The sequence below is a fragment of the Seriola aureovittata genome, chromosome 2 (genome assembly GCF_021018895.1).
Source record: "Seriola aureovittata isolate HTS-2021-v1 ecotype China chromosome 2, ASM2101889v1, whole genome shotgun sequence".
In the NCBI taxonomy this organism is placed as follows: domain Eukaryota; kingdom Metazoa; phylum Chordata; class Actinopteri; order Carangiformes; family Carangidae; genus Seriola; species Seriola aureovittata.
The window spans coordinates 15,073,761-15,094,455 of NC_079365.1; the positions used below are offsets into that span (position 1 = coordinate 15,073,761).

Here is a 20,695-nt window from a genome sequence, read left to right on the forward strand (position 1 = left end):
GGCTCTGGATCAGGCCTCTATTTCCTGGGTATCCTGTTGTGATGTCTTAGATGACCAGCTGAGTTGTACAGCCCAAAAAGGCTCCTGTGACATGCGTCTCCTGGATTCTGTTGACTACAGCCCCCCTATCTGACTGGTCCTGAATGATCTCCTTTGCTCTGCTGCATAAACAGCAGTGTAGGCTATAATGGAGAGCACATTGGGGGCCATAGAGGAGGAACACACACAAATAGCTGAACCCCCAGCATGCTGATAAAAAGAGAAGAACCAGCTAGGACCAGCTACGAACCAGTTCAAACCGTCTTTGTGCCTCCATTTTTCTGCTTGTCACTTTTCTCTTGGTTTCCTTTTTTATTGAAGAGGGTTCAACATAGCAACAATGCTCAGGGTTTTCTGTACTACCATTCCTGGCAACCACTCAGCTGTTCTTGTTCCCTCAGGCTTCTTCCGCTCCAAAGCCTGCCCTTTTAAATGTAGCTTTTCGTAATATTATTTTAACACATCAAACGTAGTGTGAGGTGAATAAGCCCTGGTCTTCATCTAGCCGCCCCCTGAACCTGTCTTCCCAACCACGTTGCTGTGAGCTTCACTGCACAGCCAGGCCTCTCGATGTCTCTGGCTAAAGCCGGGCAACGTGGTTGGGCAGCAAAGCACACTGCACAATGGCACATGTTGTGCGGTTTCCTGGGAACGGCATGGAGAACAGTGGTACTATTGTGCCAGGCATCATTATACTGCCGGGGCCCCCTTGGCTGTAGTTCGCCAGGCCACTCGAGAGGCTGAAAAGGTATTTCACTGGGCTCTAATTGAAAAGACGCCACCTTGAATTCAGCAAATGCCAGTATCCTGTATTCATGCACAGTTGTAGCAGAGTTGCTGACGGTAGCAATGGCAGAGGCAGGGCCCCTCTCGTGGGACAAATCACCGCACAGAACCACACTGCCACTCAGATAGTCTACAAATCACAAGGAGGATGAGGGGGGGGAACCATTCAAGGACAACACACGATAGGCTATCCGGCTACAGGAGTGCCTCTTCAATGGCCTTGAACAGTGTAGCTTGAAACAGCAGACCTGATTGGACAGTTGTGGCTCCTACAATTATTATGTTCAATAACAAAGGCAATACATTACAGCCTTGAAAATAGTTGAGTGAAAACACACTCGTTCAGTCAGAACCTCTTACTTCTAGAAAACCCATCCTCCAAGTTTAAAGCAAATGAAGGAGAACCAGATGTAGCTTAAACACCGCAGGGAAAATGTTCCCTTTAAAGTAGGACAAGGTTTTGCCAGCAGGAACACTGATTCTGACATCAGGTATTATTTGCTAAATAAAGTACATGTTCTGAAATAATATATATTTTGTTAAATCCATAAATGTCATGGTCAAGGTATAAGGCTTTCAGGGGTCAAATCCAGTATGGGAGTATTTAATGGAGGATTATTGAAAGTCACAACTTTCACGCCGACGTGTTATTTATGTAACAGGATTGTCAAATTATAATGGATATAAGCAATTGTGTTTACACAAATTCAAATTAATATCTTTCCTTAGGTCATGGTATCACTATTGGCTAGATTATAATGAAATTTGTCAAGTGACTTGCCACTACCAATAGTTAGAACGAAGAAAATGAGAGAAAATGAGGACCAGCACAAGAACAATTGAGTTCATCCCCACAGGCAGAAACCCCACCGTTACCATAGCATCATTGTGGTATGAAACAGTGGCAGGGCTGTGTGTCCATAAGAAAATGTTCTAGCAAAGCACGGGCAGGAAAACTGAAACGCTCTGTAGTCTGTAGACACTATGTCATCGGAAACCACACGTGCATCTGTCTGCATGAGCAGTTACAGTTTACTCATATTTCAAAACGTATTTAATTCCCCCCAACAAAAAATTATGACACTTGAGAGATTCAGTTTAATTACAGCACAAAATTTTAAATATCTCCACATAAAGAAAGCGGTATTTGCTTGGTGTGTTTATTTTCCTAAAGGAACCGAGCAACATTACAGTCCATAGACAGGCTAACATGTTGAGCATTATTATTGCTCTACAGTCTAAACGTCTCAGTAGTGCCCTCTGTTATGTAATAATTCCAGTCAACCAATAGCGGACACTACAACTGCTACTACTACTACTGTGAGAATTTAAGCACAGCTTTACAAAACGTTTCCGCAAAAAAATAAAGCAATAGATTGGAGGCATGGAAAAAAGGATTAGCTTTAGAAATCCGTTGCTTTTCCACCGATATCCAAACTTCCGAATCCTAAGCAAGAGTTAAAGCCACATTGTGATGCTCTTGGTGGGAGTAAATGAGTCTTTTCACAGCAACAGCAGAGGCTATGTTTATTCAAGCTCTCATCCAAAACATCACCTCAGTTTGCCAACACACAGCGAGTGCATGCGCCCCGGCTCTGATGTAAGCAACTCTGCTGAGAGACGTCATGCCACAAGGAGGCAAGCAGAGCAAGGCCGTTTCACTGATTGTTATTCCTAAACTGAAACCTGAACAAAATAACGTTGTGCATGCTGATTCACCCTCACTTATTGCTATGCATGCGTGTATTTGGGTTTGTAGTTCAGTGTTTTTTCTGGGCGCGTCTGCAGTTTATGCACGGAGTAATCTGAAACTTTAATACTGCCTCTTCTGCCTCTACTTGATGACATTCTCATAGGCCTCTGGTCGTGTAATCTTTCTTAATCTCCAGTGCAATTAATAAAAAAAACATGTGGACAGTCATTAAATGAATCTTACTCTTTTTTTTTCCTACATCCAGGTCCAAGAATGCAATAAAAGAGCTAAAAGCCTGAATACTCCTCAGATGAATTTTCCTTAAAATCATCTGCAGCATCATCACGTCTATGCAGGTCATTTGAAAGACAGCAAAGCCATCTCACCACAGAAATTCTGAAAAATTATAATTCATTATAATTAATAAAGACATGCTTACTAAAGGATTTTTATGGTGCCATAGCTGCCAAACCTGCGTGTTTTTCATAGTTGCTGTAGTGGAAAAATGACAGCATCTAAAGCAGTTTATTCACCCTCCCTTTCTGTCTGTGAACAGGAAGAGATTTCCTGCAGATTAAGGGATTACACATCCCCACAATTTCACTGATGAGCAGCTAATAGATCTATCAGCAAACATTTTATTGTAAAATAGTGGGTTGAGACTTGGGACCTCTGACAGTCAGGAAGATAGCGTAGATCAGATTAGGAGCCATCTCGCTCAAGCAGGAAATCAGGATCAAACCACTCAGGTCACTCCATACACTCTCGCTCCTGTATAAAAATAGCTGCAGAGGAGTGAATAGCCTCACTGTAACCCCACGTCATGTCACACACAAAGCTGTGTTTAAGTGCTGCAATTGCCACTGAACACAGCAGCTGCCTGAAATAAGCAGTAAACACCAAGAGAACGCATCCAGCAACCATCTGTCTGTATTCTGGTTCTTCACACAAGGGTGAGCATGCACATAAACACACTTGATAACACACACACACACACACACACACACACACACACACACACACACACACACACACACACACACACACACACACACAGACACACAGACATATGAGGTGTAATAATGGGAAAACATCATGCTGTTGTTGAATGAATGAAACGTCCCAAACAGCTACAGGCAGAAAATATCATTATCATCATTAGCAAAATCTGTAACTGAGACCAGTGTACAGTTACACTTGCTGTAGAACTTCACTAATATCTTATATTATTTATCTAGCAGATTTATATGCGTTAAAGAGTTTAACAGATGGATGGACTGGGAAACACAATAATGAATGTATGACAGGATGAGTATCTGAGGATATTGTATTTTTTATACACAATACCAAACTGATGGCAAAATCTGAATTTCTCAGAAAGAATTCTGAAGTAATTAAAACTAATGGCTGTTACACAAACGTGTAGATATCCAGGAGGTGTTTCTATGTTGAGAATTGCGCTTTAAGTCCCTGCAGCAGCATGTCCCAGACCAATCTGCTGTTATCAGTCCTCACATAAACCTTTCGGTACTGAACAAGCCAACACCCCAAAATGAGAAAGTAGCGGCATGTTAGTGGGATTAGTAACTATAATGTATTGTAATCCCTTACGCTGCTTCTTAGTGAAAATGACTAAATAATGCTTTATTGCCTAGCAGTGAGTGAGAACGAAAGAGATTAATGAAAAGTCCTGTACTCACACATGTGTGTGTTACTATGAGTGTGTGGAATCTTCAAAAGAAATGGGAATTGAGTACATGAGGGAAAAATACAGGATACAGTAAGTTCTATGTCGTAAGTATTCTGCAAATCACAGATTAGTGATGTCTCATCAGGCTCTGCTGACTGGTTTTGAGAGTTTTTATTTCTGTTAGACATTTATCTTTCAATGGGGAAAAAATAACATTTTCCACAATGCAACATTCGGAATTGAGGAATATTCTCCTTTAACTGTGTTCAAGTCTCTCTCACTAGATGCCACTTGGCCCACAGGCCTCTGTGCCCCGTTTCTCTTTCCTTATAGAATGATCCTGCCATCTCCCTCCTTCTCTTTCTGTCCCTCACTCTAGACACCCCACCTCCCCTCTGCTGCAGACCCTGAGTACCACTGTGATTAGCCAGCAGGGAGAATAAGAGATTAACTTCTGACTAAGAGATTTGTATGTCAGCTTCTTAGATGCTCCTCATCTCCAGAGATTCCTATACGCTGCGGTGAGATGAACACGTCAGAGACTAAAATGATGCAGGATTGTGGTCCCTGCTTAGCAGTGTATTTAAACATCCACTATCAGGTGGAAGGTATTATCTCACATCAAGTCAAGTGTTTCAGACAGAGTCTCTAGTAAGGATTATTCTGAGTGCTCAAAGCAAAAAAAAAAAGATTGCAATAATTTGCCCTCGAACCTTCTCAGATGATTCAGTAACCTACAACTCTGTATAAGTCGATGGGTGCTGACATGTGTAAGTACTGTATGGATTGGGGAATGGTGCATGGCACACTGTAAATGAAATAATCATCTGGCTCCGCATAAACATTCCCACATAACGCCTTATGATGTGCAGTCCATCTATAGTCAGTCACATACATGTTTAATGTCAGCCTTATTTCAAATAACACCCAAATAATGCAAAATCATTGACAGTCTCTTATTATTTACTTATGATAAACTATTTGAGAGCAGTAGAGAAAGTGCAAAAAGTACTTAAGAGGGGTGTTATCTTGTTTTGTAAAACTGGAATTACAACTTTATGACTTAAAACACATTGAAGACAATTGTTCTATGGTTAGTCAGTCATACCAAACTGGTTGATTGGTTTCCATTGTGCTACATCCAGCTCTAATGAAAAAGGCGGGTTGCGGCAATTTTTCCAGGGCTAAGGTTAAACAGTGAAACAGTGAAGAGAGCCAGCTAGACGCTTTACTAGCCTTTAAATATCATCACTAAAATTGATTTCTACATTAAAGGAGCTATTTTCAAATGTTTTTATTGCTACATAGCAAACATTAGCATTAATTGCTGTTTACTTACCAGATTTGCCTAGACTTTCAGCCATCTTTGAATTTACAATATAAGAGGTTATAATAAACCCTCTAAGCAGCGCAAGTTTTTCAAGGCAGACTGGACGCTACAGTGACTCTGCATTATAAGTGACAAAACGGTCCGACTGGGCTGGAGCTAGCTGGTTAGCATGATAACTTGAGTAGAGGAAAAGAAGTGATAGAAATAGAAGTAAAACAAGAGGGTTACTTTCCACCACTGGTGACAGCTCTCGACGAGTAAAGGAATGAAGTTTGATGCTGAATTCTGAACTTTTCTTCAAGACTGGTCAGTAAATAGTTGTTAATGTGTTGGCTATGTAGCAATAGCAAAACATACAAATAGCTCCTTTAAGGGAATGGGAATGGGTCATGTTCTTAGTTTAACATCCCAGCTGACTGAACCAGCCTGGTACACTGCCACATTTTGAGACACAAACTTGACCCTATATATTACTTTATTTTATCCATTATAGATCATTATCCACAGAAATGAGAAGCATCTGATTCGCACAATCAGAGACAAAAATAAGGTGCATTTGAAAATAATCAAACCCGAATCCGACCCACCGACAGTCTACTCAACAAAACAGCTTGAACACTAACATTGTCAGAACTGATTGGGTTTGCCTACAGACAAAATCCAAAAACTATTTTTGTTTTCCAGCATACTGCCACTTTAGGACTACTTAAAATTTGACTCAGTTTTGTGTACACTGAAAGAGGCCAAGTGTCCAACACGTTATCTCTTGACCTGATTGACATGCTATAGATTTGGGAAATGGGTTTCTGCCCACAGAGTGACTGCACGAGTCAGGCATGAGGCAGTGTGGATTGTTTTTAGTTTTTTGCGACACACTTACATTGGAGCACCAGTGTGATGACTCACCGAAAATGTGACTTATTAATAGAATCACCCATGACTTTCTGTCACTCTGGCTCAACTCTAATACTGGACATCACATAGACAGGAAGGGACAGAAGAGCAAAAACATAACCTAACCATACATAAAGTGCTCCCAATGAGCGTTAAAAATGCAGGCATGGCAAGTGATGTGATATAAGCTAGTTTGGGGAATGTTTAAGGGGACAAAACAAGAGGTGAATGGTAATTTCAAAAAGTAACCAATATGATATTTGGGGTCAGATTTACATACATGAAAATGCAGAGTGCTGAGCCTTTACTTAAAAATGCGCATAATTATCATTTAAATTAACAAAATGAGACCAAGTTGCATGTCTTTAATATGGAGTAAGAAACTTGGGCTGTTATATTTTTTTTAATTCATGCAACTAGAATATTTAAACAAGCTTCCAAGGAATGAAAAAGAGATGGAATGACATTGTAAAAGTACATAGTAAATAGTAAAACACAACAAAAAAAAAGCGATCCAAAGCAAAAGGTGGAATAGATGATGTTGATACAGGCAGAGAAAATGGCTCAGAGGAGGTTCTGGTAGCAGCCACTGACAAGGCTGATGTGTCCTTTGACTCCCAAAGTAACTCAATCAAAATGTACATTGCAAATCAGAAGAGTTAAATCACTACAGTCCATTAGCCAAGTTCATTGTTGTTTTTAAATACACCTGTGTTTTTCTCTTTAAAGATGTAGATTTTAAATTGAGATATTTCCATTTAAAAGCGGTCCTTGCACAGTGCGTTAAGGTTATCAAATCTGGCAGAATCTGTCATCAAGCAGACTTCCTCCTGTTGTTTGCACACTCCTCCATTAAGCAAGTCTGCATTTGTCTTGGATGACAATTTGATGTCAAATTGCGACTCCAGGCTGCTGTGCATGTCTGATGCACAATACTACACACAGACTTTTCCAGGTACAGTATGCACCTATAATTAGGGACTAAAAGCATGGTAAATTAAAGTCACTTGTTGACTCAACTCCGGTATCATGGTGGGATTTCAGAGAAGACCTAAAAACTGTTTTACCTGAAACAGAAACAGCCAATCAAAACTGAGAAATTTAGAACAGGGTAGTCAGTCAAGGTATCGCCAGTGTGGACACAAATACTGTTTACAGCAAGGATGCACAGTTCGATGATGCTCTTGTGATGGGCTGCTTCAAATAGTTGGGAGGTTAATAAGATTCTGTACAGCCCCACATCTGTTGTGTATTTAGAACAAATTATTCACTCGATTTGAAAGCGATCCCAGCCCTGTGGCTCCCTGGCTCATAAGCTGCCTTCATCACCTCTGTGCAGAACACAGTGACACTGTGCTAAGCTGTTTAATAGGCAAAACTGCAAATGAACTGTTAACAAGTAGTTTACTGTATAACATGTATTACATACAGAACACTGGTGTACCACTTGTACAACAAAGTGTTTTATTAAAGATGCCAGACTGTGTGTTGTCGCTTACAGAAGGTAATCATGACAGTGGACTGAAAAGTCAGAGTCAGAAAGTTGCATAATTAAAGTTAGAATTTATTCATTTAATAAAAATCCAAACTGCTGAGATAGAGATGCAATAGTAGCCCTTTCACTCTATCCGATTTAGGCTAAAGCAGCATGTTATGCTACCATATTTGACAAACAACTGTGAAGACTGTGTATTATGTATTGATTGGCCAGCATGTCACTGAGGCAATCAAAGCCATGTGCCACTTCCGTTTGCTTGCAAAGCAGCCACTTTTCCTGGATGAAAATATCAAATTCAGTTTAATTTGGAGTATCTTGCCAATTCAATAGTGATACTGCAGGAGGACCAGGACAAAACAGTAACTGGTTTACACTTTCCTTCCTTGTCATCTACTGTTGAGGTATCTTTGAGGAACCAACCAAACCACTGTGGAACCACAGTGTGGCTGTATGAATTAGACTGTGGCTATGCTGATAAAAGTGTGTGCAGCCTCTAAACACCGACTATCTCCAATCCCGCTGGGTTGTAGTTGCAAAAGAATGATCTTGCTTTTAGCCAATCAGTGTGTCTGATCAGATCAGGCAGGTTAGGAAGCTGAAGATAATAAAAGATCTCTGGTGGAAATGTAATTTTTTTTATTGCTGACAGACAAGGATCACTATATTTAAAAGCAAAGAAGAGGCACCAGTACACACCACACACCTCACACACACCTCACACGCACAAGCCAATAGACACTTGCATCCCTACACTCTCATTTAAAAAAAAGAAAAGAAAAAGGATATTATTAGGGTTAAAGTTCCAAACTGTAATATCCCGTCCAATCGATGGTGATAATGTGACATAAGAGAAGTCATTAAGATATCAACATGGTAGGCTGAAATTAGCAAAAAGTTAAACATGCCATCAGAGCTGAGGAACCCAATGTGAGTTCCTTTTGCAAGGTGGAGATTGATAAAAAATAAATAAATAAATGAGTGATATACTATGGTGGCTGTGTATATGTCAGCTTCTTTTGATGTCTTGCCCTCTTGTGGCCAAAAATTCATTGACGCACTTTTAAGGGGACATTCTACAAAAGTACATCTCTCACTTTAAAGTTTGCAGCTCCTTAATGGAGATCAGCAGCTGCAGTCAGCTTGGATTCACAGCAAATACAATGAATTCCAATGGTGACAAAAAAACATAAAAACGTCCATAGAAGCTATAGCCAGACTGATACACGATTTTTTTAGGCCAATATTGATATTGATATTTGAGAGTTAAGGAAAAAAAACGATATTTCAACCACTTATTAGCTTCCTTGTAATATGTAACACAAATTAACCTTTTAGATAATGTCTGAACTTTAAACTGCACCCAAAAAATATAATGGGAAGGACATTTTACAGTTGAAAAGTTGACTTATTAATACACTCTGGTGGACAAACTATAGAGTGGTGACTGCATTCTAAACTAGTACATCATGAAATACAGAACTTTTGGTACCAGTGTTGTGGAAATTAAGGTATTTCTTTAAACACGTTGTAAATGAGAAACCCAGTTTTTACTTAGTTGGGGTACACGATGAAACAAAATGTTTCATTGTGCTATCAGGCTCTTTTAATGCAAATCCATTCAAATCAAATTTAACTAAGATGTAGCATGACTCTTTCCTGGTATACAATGTGTATATCAGACTGTTCAATAATGGCAAAAATACAAGTTATACGTCCATGACTCTGGAAAGACATTTAAGACCTAGCTTTAATAGGGCTGCAACTAACTATTATATAACACATTAGAAAACAGTAAAAATGCACAAGGCAATCTCATCTCTTCCAGTGAGTCAGCTGTGGTTAGTTTGCACTGTAGCTCCAAAAGCATGTTGTCTATGGACTGAACATACAGGACAGCACTGACACGACTGAGGACAGAGCCTCTATGAAGAAACCGTATGCCAGTTGTATATTACTTTGAACAATAGTACAGGATGCAAGGCAATCAGCTAAGCGGCCGCCCATCCAGAAAGTCCTCCCTCAACACCGCACTGTTCAATGCCAGCTCTGTCTTCTCTCAATCATGTGCCCAAAACAAAGTACCATCCTGTCCTGGCATCTACCACCAGACTCTCTCCTGTTTCCTCCTCATCACATGGGGGGAGAGAAAAAGAAAGAGACTGCATCATTGGTGCAAATGCATTCATTCGGTGGGAAGTACAACTTGACGCAGTGTGTGACCACCATGGTGGATGTTGCTTTGACTCTATCACATGCCACAGCATCATAGAAGCCCAAATCTCAATCCACTGACAGAGAACTCCTGAGCAGAACAGGCAACCACTGTAAGAAGATCAGTGTAAGATTTAGGTGTCAAATCCCGTACAACAGCCCATCGATGGATAATGAGCAAAATTGCAGCTCTCGATGATGTATTCAGACTTTGGGGTTTCTGAGGTGGCCTTTCTTCTATCTGTCTGGCTGAAGTGTCTTTTGCAATTCTATCAAGCACTATGAGCACCAAGAGACACTCATACCAACCCCATACTCTGACTTTCATATGAGGAGGGCAAGTGAAAAAAATGCCCTTTGGCAGTAGTTACCAACCTTGAGGTCTAGAATACAAATAAAACAAAATCCTGCCTCACATAATTATGGCTTCTTTTCTGTGGTCTTTGTTTTTTTCTCATTAAATACTGTAAACTTTATATAATTCCTCCTCAAGCTGTAAAACGTTTTTATTGAACTGCTCACAACTATTAACAGTATTTAAAGATGGACGTAGCCTCCTTGACGTCACCCATAGGTTTCTTAAGAGCAGTTTTGTAAATCATAGTGGGCTGCTCATTCTCAAACCAGCACACACTCAATTATGCAGAACTTTAAGCCTTAATAAAATTTAAAAGGGTGAGTTACATAAAACATTCACCCCCTAAAGTTGGTCATGAAGGGGGACATTAGACCAAAACCATTTTTTGTACAAGGCTATAAACATGTTTATTTTTGCTGTAAAGTTGGGCATTTTAACATGAGAGTCTATGGGGTTCGACTCACTCTGGGAGCCAGCCTCTAGTGGCCATTTTTGAAGCTGCAGTTTTTGGCTCTTCTGTGTTGGCTTCATTTTTCAGCCCTGGAGGTTGCTGCTTGCTCACAACTCATAGATATGCATCCTGTGCTTCCAAGTTGACATTGCTTTGTATTACAAAGAAAAAATAGTGGATATTTCTGGCTAAACTGCAACAGCATGGACTTACTTACTGACTGACTGACTGACTAACCAAGTTGTCATAATTCCATTGTTGGTCAGCTGAATGTCATGTGACTGAGGAAGAGATTTCCATTGGTCGCTGCTCTTTAAAAATGAATTGACACAAACAGGTTCTATTAGGGGGCGTTTACAGCCTGCAGTGTCATCGACTGAGACCACCTCTTGAGGTGCACTTCAAGTCTGTGTTGCGGTTCGTTTAACCTGTGCATTGTGAACACAAAGCACTCCAGGTTTGCTTCGCATTTGCCATTGTATAACAAATCACATGCTGTTGCACTGAGACGCATGAAAAATCATATAGATGCAAGCATGACCGCTGGTAAAAACAGCAAGATGGGTGGACGAAGATTAGTTTGGTTCGAGGAAATAACTACTGTACTTCTCCAGATATACAAAATTAACACATCAAATGGCAACTGTGTACTACCTCCCCCTTCTCTCTCTCTCTCTCTCTCTCTCGCTCACACACACACTCACACATACACACTCTTTCTCTCATAATAAAGAAGTGCAGCCACCTTGTTCCAGGTGAAAGCTACCCATAATCCAAAGCAGTAAAGGTCTGATATCTGTAGTGTGAACAGAACAGGACTGGGGCTCCATCAGAGTTGAAGTGGACCATAATGAGAGCTGAGTCCTCTTTCAAATGAACTCACAATGTAAAAAGAGTCTCTTTTCTGTTGGTTCACTTTAACAGGACTGAGTTTGGTTAATTTAAAAAAGATTATATGTGAAAATACCCCAATATTCTGTTGCTTCTAACTTTCCCTTTGAGTCATTATTTTACAATTAAATATAGCCAAAATGACAGCACAGCCATTGTTGTTACGTGAATGGTGATTTTGTCAGACGACACCATGGTTATAACGTCAGGATTTTAGCAGTGCAGAGCAGCAGCTTGGAAGTTAACATGTAGTCTTAATGGTCCAAGTTTCAGTCACTATTTCATACTTGTTCCCTTGTCTGACAATGGGAACAGAAAAACATGTAAAAAAGCTTTATTGGAAATTCATCTCTATCATAATACTGTATGTGTGAGCACAGAGAGTAGGAGGGAGACAAACAGAAATAGGCTGAAATTGACTGACACTAGGCAAAATCCAAATAGCCTACGAGGTGGTCCAGACATGTGCTAGGTTTTGACCTAGTCTTGTTATACATGCAGTCAGACCCAGATAATATAGGGCATGGATTTCAGCCAATATAAAGTTTCAATTAAACAGGCAGCTGTTCCCATAAGACATGGATTTGAGCCTCTTCTCCATCTACTGCTGATTACTGGACAGGATAGTGTCAAGGGTATAATACAGTGCCGTTATTATAATATATACTGAGGGTGGATGCATTACCCCATATTCCAATATGCTCAAAATGTGTCCCCCAATATTTCAACATAAAAACAGAAATAGAAAATTGCTATACTACAACAAATAACCATGCACCACTGTCTGTAATCATAATCACAACTTAACAGATTGGCATCATTATTACTGCTGGTTGTATTATTATGGAGTGCCGTATCCCAGGAGAAGCCGTTGCTTGACTGCTGGGGGTAGGTAAAATCAGTGTCAAACAATTTACAGTGCAAAACTCGAATCTAATATGATATGTAATATTTTTGGTAAGTGTTGTAAAAATTATATTTTTCTGAGTGGTTATTGTCTTGCAATGTTATGCTCAATTCACATTAGAACGTTAGCTAGCTAGCATACGTTCCATGCACTTGCTAGCAGTGCATGAATAGGATTCGTTAATGTTGCCATCAGTTGTTCATGGGACACTTATTATTGCAACACCAATATAACCAATAATAACACTTCACTTCGGCCAGGACATGCATGAAAAGATAACTTTAACGTCAGTACAACATTTTGCACTGGAATTGGTACTGTTCAAATAATATTTTGTCAAAACTTGTGCATAATTGCATAGAGCACAAATGTTTTTGGTGTAAATCAGCCAATTTACAAGTGCTAATCAATCAACAATTACTAACATTAGTTATCATAGCTAAGTTACATGGAAAGTTAACTAGTCACACATTCACCCAGTGACCAATGACCAACAATGACCTAACGGGCATTTTCAACTCATGTTTATGTCTTCATTATGGTATATATTTGTCAGAAAGCACATCTGAAGTTTGAGTAAAGTGTCAATCATTTACTCTGCATGTGTAATTTTGACCCCCCCCCCCCAATGTTAAACAGGCAGCTGTTTCCATAAGTGTAATTTTGTCCCCCAAATACTTCATGGTTACAGCCCTGGTATAATAATTTACTCCTACTTAGAGCCCACCTGACCAACAGGCTGGCATTTATCCCAAGTAGTTTGACCTTATGCAAGCTGCAGTTCATCTATGATATCCATCAGTACATCCTCAAATAGCACGAGTTGTTCATTAAGCCAGTCTGCACTTAGAAAGTGTAGAAATACTGCAATATGAATAGCAAAGACATAAGCACATGTTTGCCCTCAAAGTGATACAGTATATACCTTATGTCTAGAAAGTACCAGACTGAAGTCAGTATTGTACTGTATGTAAACACACGGTTGAGAGCTAAAGCTACAGTACATGTGCACAAAACACATCACATCATTATCCAATCCTTTTCAGCCTTTATATTTCGTTCACTCTGCAAATACAGCATTGTCTTTTTGTACCTAGAGAGAGAAAAGGGTTTAGTCAATGGTTCTCAAATTGGGGGGTAGGCCCCCCCTGGGGAGGCAAAGAGCCAATGCAAGCGAGCGTGGATGACCAGGGGAAAAGTATGAGTGAAACTAAGTTGAATAAGTATGAGTTATGTAGGGAAAACAAACCAACAAGAGTTAATTGATGCTATCATGCTGACCTTTTTTTCACTATAATTCAACATGGATCCTTTTTATTAGTTATCTCCCCCAAAATCAAATCCCTGCAATACTTTAATGCCAGACAGGCTCATGTCCCTTCATAGTTTCATTCCATCGACAAAGACACAGCAGGGTGCTCCTTTATTCTCACACTGAACTATGTTGCACCCTAAGACTGAACAAACTTGTTACGTTTTTTTTTCATTCCTGCAAAGGTAAACCAATAATGCAGCTGGATGAGAATATATATTTTACGAAGACACAGAGCTTTAATCTAATTTGACAGGAACTTAGTGCATTTCTGTGTTTATGTCTGATCCAATAGTGAAGAAGAGAAGAGACAGGAGAAGCCAATGACAAGCCATAGAGAGGGGCAGTCAATTCTAACAGCAGAGGCCAAGCGGGCCATACATGAGCTCTCGTCTGCTCCAGCCTGTCAAGTCCAGCAGTCACAGTCTCACCTGCTGCCCACAAGCCTTGAGGTGACTCATCGTTGGAAGAGAGAATGACTGGGGACTTTGTCTGCTGCAGGTGACTCCAAAAACTACACTGTTGTTAGAGTGTTATCCAGTTTATGAGTTTTTTGCACCTAGCCTAGCAGGATGGATAAATACATTTGTTAAATGTGATTCTATGGATGCATATGGACTGTTACAGTGTGCCTTTGTGAGAAATCTGGTTAAGTATGTGCATGTTAGAAAAGGCAGTAAATCATACCAAAAGTAATGCAGATGCTTTACCCCTTTCAGTTAGCATCTAATCAAAAGCTTGAATATATCCCTCAGAATAGGCAAGATCACCGAACAGGAAGACCAGATGGCACCTGTAGCCGAGCTGTGACGTGGTGTGAGCCAGCTGTGAATGCTCCGCCTGCACGACTTAAAAATATGACAGGCAATCCAAAAATTAAGCTGTGTAGAGAATCTGCAAAATCCATGCATGGTAGCCACTGAATGTTTCAAACAGGCTTTACAATGCCATTCCTAGCCCTCAAAAATAGAGACCTGCTCGGGGTAGAGTTGGTTTGGGTTTATAGTATACAGTGGCCATTTGAAAAAATTAAATGAAAAAAAACACACATTAAGCAGCAGTGGTGCACTGAGAAGGGTGTAGGAGTCAACAGGGTCATGGAGGAGCTTCTAGCAAGTCCCTCCAATGGTCAAGCTTGATCTTACTAAGCCACTACACTTGATCATGGTAGAGAGGAGGGTGACAACTGGGATAACTGTTTTAATCAGAGGCTTCACTCAGTTATCCTCTCGGGTACAGAGTAAAGATTTATCCAGTTGTGCACAAAATCATTCCTGCAGATTTTCACATAAGCCCGAAGAAAGAAAGTACTTAACAAAAGGAGGCTGTGTAATCCAAAGTAGGGGGCACTGAATCTCAATAGTAGGGTAACAAGCTACATATGAGGACCAAGCGTGACACGTTTGTAATGTCATCTCTCTCTACAGCTGGACCAAGGACCTTGCATGTCGCTTAAATGACACAACCACGCGATATCTCGACTGCCTTTTACCTTACATTTAGCTAACTCAAGATTGGTAAACGTTACACACGGACTTGGCAAGCAGACTGATGCTGCACATAGGCTACACGTACAAAGAGCGTCGTTGTGTTTTTTATTAAAATTAATTATACTATTTAGCTCCATGTATCTATAAAATATTATATAGCAAGACATATAGGCTACAAGAAAAATAATGAGTTTAAATGCGTTACAAGGATTACACATGAAGGTTATAACGTTTTCAGTGCCTTACCAGAGAAGTACCAGTGTCCTCCTCCAACTCCAGATAGCTCCACACAGACCTTGCCTCCGCTCAGTGCTCGGCTGCCGTGTCGTCTCGTCCTGCCTCTGCCCCGCTACGTCCGTCCGCCTTCCTTCCAAACGGCGTTAATGTCATGTGTTTCCCTGTGAACTGTCCTCGTAATCTTCTCAAAAGTGGGATGTTAAGAGTTCCCGGGTTCCGCCTACCGCACCTCACGGACGGCGACTCCAATCAAATCATTGTTGTGTGTTCTGCTGCGAAGCCCGAGCTCGCCGCGCAGGGACACGAGAGCCCTCTTCTTTGGCACGCGCCTTTTTTAATCGTTTTGGAAATGATGACTGGCGTTAGATTGATATCATAACCCGGTTAAAAGGTCGTTTCCGCTGCGGGCAATGTAACTGCCATTTCACACGGTGATGGTGTTGGGGTATATTTCATGTTCATGGATTTATCGTCGTGCTTGAGCGCGCATTATCAGACAATGAGGCAGTGAATGACCGCGAGGAGACCACTCAAACACACGCCGTGCATGCTTTTCTTCTTCTTTTTTTTATTCCCCTTAGAATGGTTCCAAAAATAGACCTAATATAACTAACGCGGACCTTTAAGAAAAAGCAATACAGCCGAAGTGTTTTTTCATAACACGCAATCAACAACGTAAACAGCTGCCAGAGCCATGTGCCACCAAAGCCCACTGTTGCTTACGCACATGGATACGCAAGCTTCATTTCTAGGTCATCAGCGGCAGCGCGTTTTGATGTCACAGCGCTCCGGGGATCGTTTCTTTTCTCTCTCTTCTAGCTCGTGTGCGCCGAGGAAGACACATACCTGCAGTAGAATTACCTGTGCGCATTCATGGGGGTGACAAATAGAGCCAAACACACATTTTCCATAGCTCATTTTTGTAGGCCCAACACACACACAACTATAAACTTTACCTGTATTTGCAGTTCTATTTATTATGTATCTTCCCCCCATTTATTTGAAATTGGGAGCTGATAGATTCAGTTCTCTCCCACAAATACAAGGCTCTTAACCAGCAACCACAGTTTCCTTTAAAGCTGTCACAGCAAACCTGACCTTGTGGAAAGCAGGGGACATTTAACCATCTGGGACAGATAAGCTCAGCATCTTCTCTTGAGGTTGACCCAGTGGGGAATGGCTACCCATAGAGGAAAGGGCTAGAGATGCTGAGAAACAGGCTTGTGCATCCCAGAGGTCAGCAGAGGAGCTCAACAGATGTATGCTATAGTTCATAGAATCTCAAGTGCATGAAGGCATGTGCTTTAATCTGCAGTTTAATTCCAGAATACTGTCCCCTGGTTTTCCTCTATTCACAAATAACATGTTGGTGTGCTAATTTAAGCGCTGTCAACTAATGAAGAGGAGAGGGTAAACGCAAAGGACATCTGGCAACTGGTTCTGGAGGCACAGCATTTTCATTCAGCTGTATGAACTCCCCCTGTTCTTCTTTTAATGGTGTGTATGAGCCAAGCCTTGCCTCATCTGTCAGTTTAAAAAGGTGATGCATGTGCAGCGCTCCAGAGGACTTTCTGACTACAAAGAGCAGTGCACTGCAAGGTGTATCCATAGAAACTGGGTGTAGCAAAGGTCTGCAGCACAAGTTAGATGACCACCGAGCAGAGATACTAAATCACTCACAAAGTGTGGTAGCAATTAATGTATTTTAGCTCATGAATCACATGCTAGGGTATAGGTCTACAGACTGGGCCAGTACATGAGCTAATTCATTCAAGTAACTGCACTGAAATTGGTGACACTCTAAAAACAGTGGAGGAAAAAATGAAATACACAACATGTTAACATGTTAACCATATTTGTTTTAGCGTGACAGCATGCTAACCTTTGCTAAATAGCACCAAAAACAACTGGTGGGAATGTCTTGATTTTTATTTAAACCCAAGTATTGGACAAAGAAATTTTACCAGATGATGGTGCTAGCTGAAAAGGTCAGGAGATGATTACTATTCATACCTTGGGCACCATGAATGTATGTAAAAAGAATTCATGGCAATCTATCCAGTAGTTTTTGAGTTATTTTAGTGTCTAGACCGTACTGGCAGACCGACTGACAGACCGACTGTCAGACCTACATTTCATCCCCAGGGCTGTGCCACAGTCATCCCTAACAACATGCACTCATCATTTTGGATACAAAGAAAAGGTAAAATAAAACTAACTTTGGCTGTCTGCATTCTTTCTGTTTTTGTATGGAGATGACACGTGAACTTTTGTATTGCTGCCAGGTATACATCATTTATTTGAATCAATCAGAAACATGAGTAGTTTGTCTTTCAGTTAGTTGACAGGATGACATAAATTATTAATGTTCATAAAGATCATGATGATTTTACCCTATGAAAGTAACATCCAATATATCATCTACTGACAGAAAGAAAGAGTAGCTTTTTAAAATTTCTGCTTTAAAAATATTCTCTCAACTTGGCTACCACATAGATTACCATCACACTCCTTTGAAATGCTCATTACATCACAATCTTTTTGTTCCAACACTGAAGATGAATTGTTTAAAGTTAGTTTGGTTTCAACTTCAAGTTTCATCCATCCATCCATCTTTCTGCAGTCTTTCAGGTTTAAATAACATTTTTTAGAAGAATCGTGTTCACAAAAACTCAACGATGATTTGTTGGTCTAAAGCAGTTTCATTTTTTGCTTGCTCTCAAAAGAATATAGTGGTGCACATTCATGGAAAAAAGCGGTAAGTCATCTTTGTACAAACTGCAATACACACACTATTGAACCTAAGGTATTATATCAACAAAGCAGTACAGCCCTGTGAACAGCTTTGAATGGATTTCTGGAAACAATGGGAGCCTGTGACTTCTGGGAGGTCAGGGCAAACCTGCATAACAGTATAATAGCTTATAACTTTGGTAACTCTGGTAAATATTTAAGTGGATTTACACTTTTCAAAAGGTAGATCTAAAAGAAATAAAACAACCCAATTATTTTTAGACTGCACGGATATCCTTTTATCCATTTATCATCCTGCACCAAAAGAAAAACTGCCTGTGTAATCTTCCCTTGATTGCTTTGAATCAAATTTGGAACAATCTTGTTTTTTTGAAGAAGGGTCTTTTCCAAGTAGCTTCCCTCACATGTATGGAGCTTGATTTGTGGCCTCCTGTCCATCCTCCGCAGCCCCACAGCCCCCACCATGCACATAATTAGGAGAAAGAGGAAGAAAAGATCTCATCACAGACCACTAAGCCCATTCAGTTTATTTTGCTGAGCCCTGTTGGAAGATGCTGCAATCAAACTCAATTAAGGTCAATCTCCCTGTGCATTCTTCATTTGGGGAAGAAATGCAGTCACTGTGTGATTATCCAAAGCACAGCATGGCCAACTCATGACCATGGAAATTATGTGGTTATGGAGTTACCTGAGAGCCGGTTTGAGTGAGATGGTGCTTTATGTAGGACTATAGGCAGCTTGGTGAAGGTTTATTAATGCCTTGTGAATAGAGTGTGGGGGTGACTCATACTCATGCTGTGTGAACATCAGCTAACACTGACGACACTTGACATGGTGCCTTGGGGGCTATATGCATGAGTCAGTTTGTAGGTGTTAGAGAAGATTACACGCCAGCTCAGTTGATAAGGTTTGTTTACATGAATAAAACAAGTAAATCATAAGGGAGAGAATAATATGATCCACATCATACCGTATACAGTATGTCAGCAGCCTTTTCACCAGATTTTGCAAATTTTCTATTCTACAACATTAGCACTGGTTTCACTTCATGAATATTTGTTTGGTTTGTGATGCACCATTTTTTTTAAAAAATGTAATTAGTCAAACTGAGCCTAAAATCCACCCCACCAGTGCATTTTCATGCAGAATTACAGATATTAAAACATTTACTGAGACATTGTGTTTATTTCCAATAATAGAGGCTTGTCTTGGAGATGGACCTGTTGTCATGTGAGCATCAGTAGAGACTTTTAGGACTTTTCATGTCACCATTTAGTTAAGCATTGAAGTTATTTTTTGTTAGACAATCCCAACTCAAGAGATGATCATTTGACATGAAAACTGATTTAATTAGCTGATATCATCACTTAGGAAACATTGTCCTGTTTCATATTATAGAATATTTTAAATGAACTTCAGCAACACAAGCAGGCAATAAGACACATTTGTTGAAAAAAGACGACATTCTGTCAGTGACTGTAAATGTTACATAATGCTACAGTAAGCTGGAGTAGTCAGGGAGTTTCTGAAGCATTTATCGAGAGGAGACATCTGTCATACCAGGGGAATGCTGTTTGTTATTCTCTCCAGACTTCAATCAAAGTTCACAAAGTGTCTCCTCTCCTACTCACATAAACACATAATTGGGCCACCTGCCCATGCTTCTCTTTTGCCATCAAAGAAGCACACACACACACACACACACACACACACACACACACACACACTGCTCTGTAGGATACAGAGAAGTCCTGAGCATTATTCCTCTCTGCAGGAGGAATTCCCTGAAGGAGAAGTCTTGCCATTACAGAGGGAGCTGACACACAGAGGCCCAAAGAGGGAAGGGAGTAACGGAGTAAAGAAAAATAGGCAGCAAAGATGAAGAGAAACCACATTCTGGGATCAAAGTTTCAAAAATACCTCTGATTTAGTTTGCAATGTAAATAATTTGTCCCTTATGTGGATCAAAATATTTAACAATCGCCAAAATTGTTTCAGATGAAATTCTTTTGAGGCTGGAAAATGTACCTCTTCTGCTTTCATTTTCCTTTGGCTACCAAGAAGTTTGTTAAAATATACAAAATTGCTTTTGTATGATATGCTCTGAACCTCAACTTGAACTTAAGTTGTAGTTGGAAATTTCAATTTAATGTG

The 20,695-nt window shown here is 40.3% G+C and overlaps 1 protein-coding gene across 2 annotated transcripts in view; it reads right to left on the minus strand.

Annotated features, from left to right (window-relative positions):
- LOC130183763 (sodium-coupled neutral amino acid transporter 3-like) overlaps positions 1 to 16,451 on the minus strand; it is a 41,965-nt gene extending 25,514 nt beyond the window's left edge. The window contains exon 1 of one of the 2 annotated variants that reach the window (XM_056399434.1): positions 15,797 to 16,451. The gene's annotated coding sequence lies outside the window, so the exon portion shown is untranslated. The remainder of the gene's footprint in view (positions 1 to 15,796) is intronic. The other variant, XM_056399444.1, reaches the window with a different exon arrangement.
- Positions 16,452 to 20,695: the final 4,244 nt, after the last annotated feature.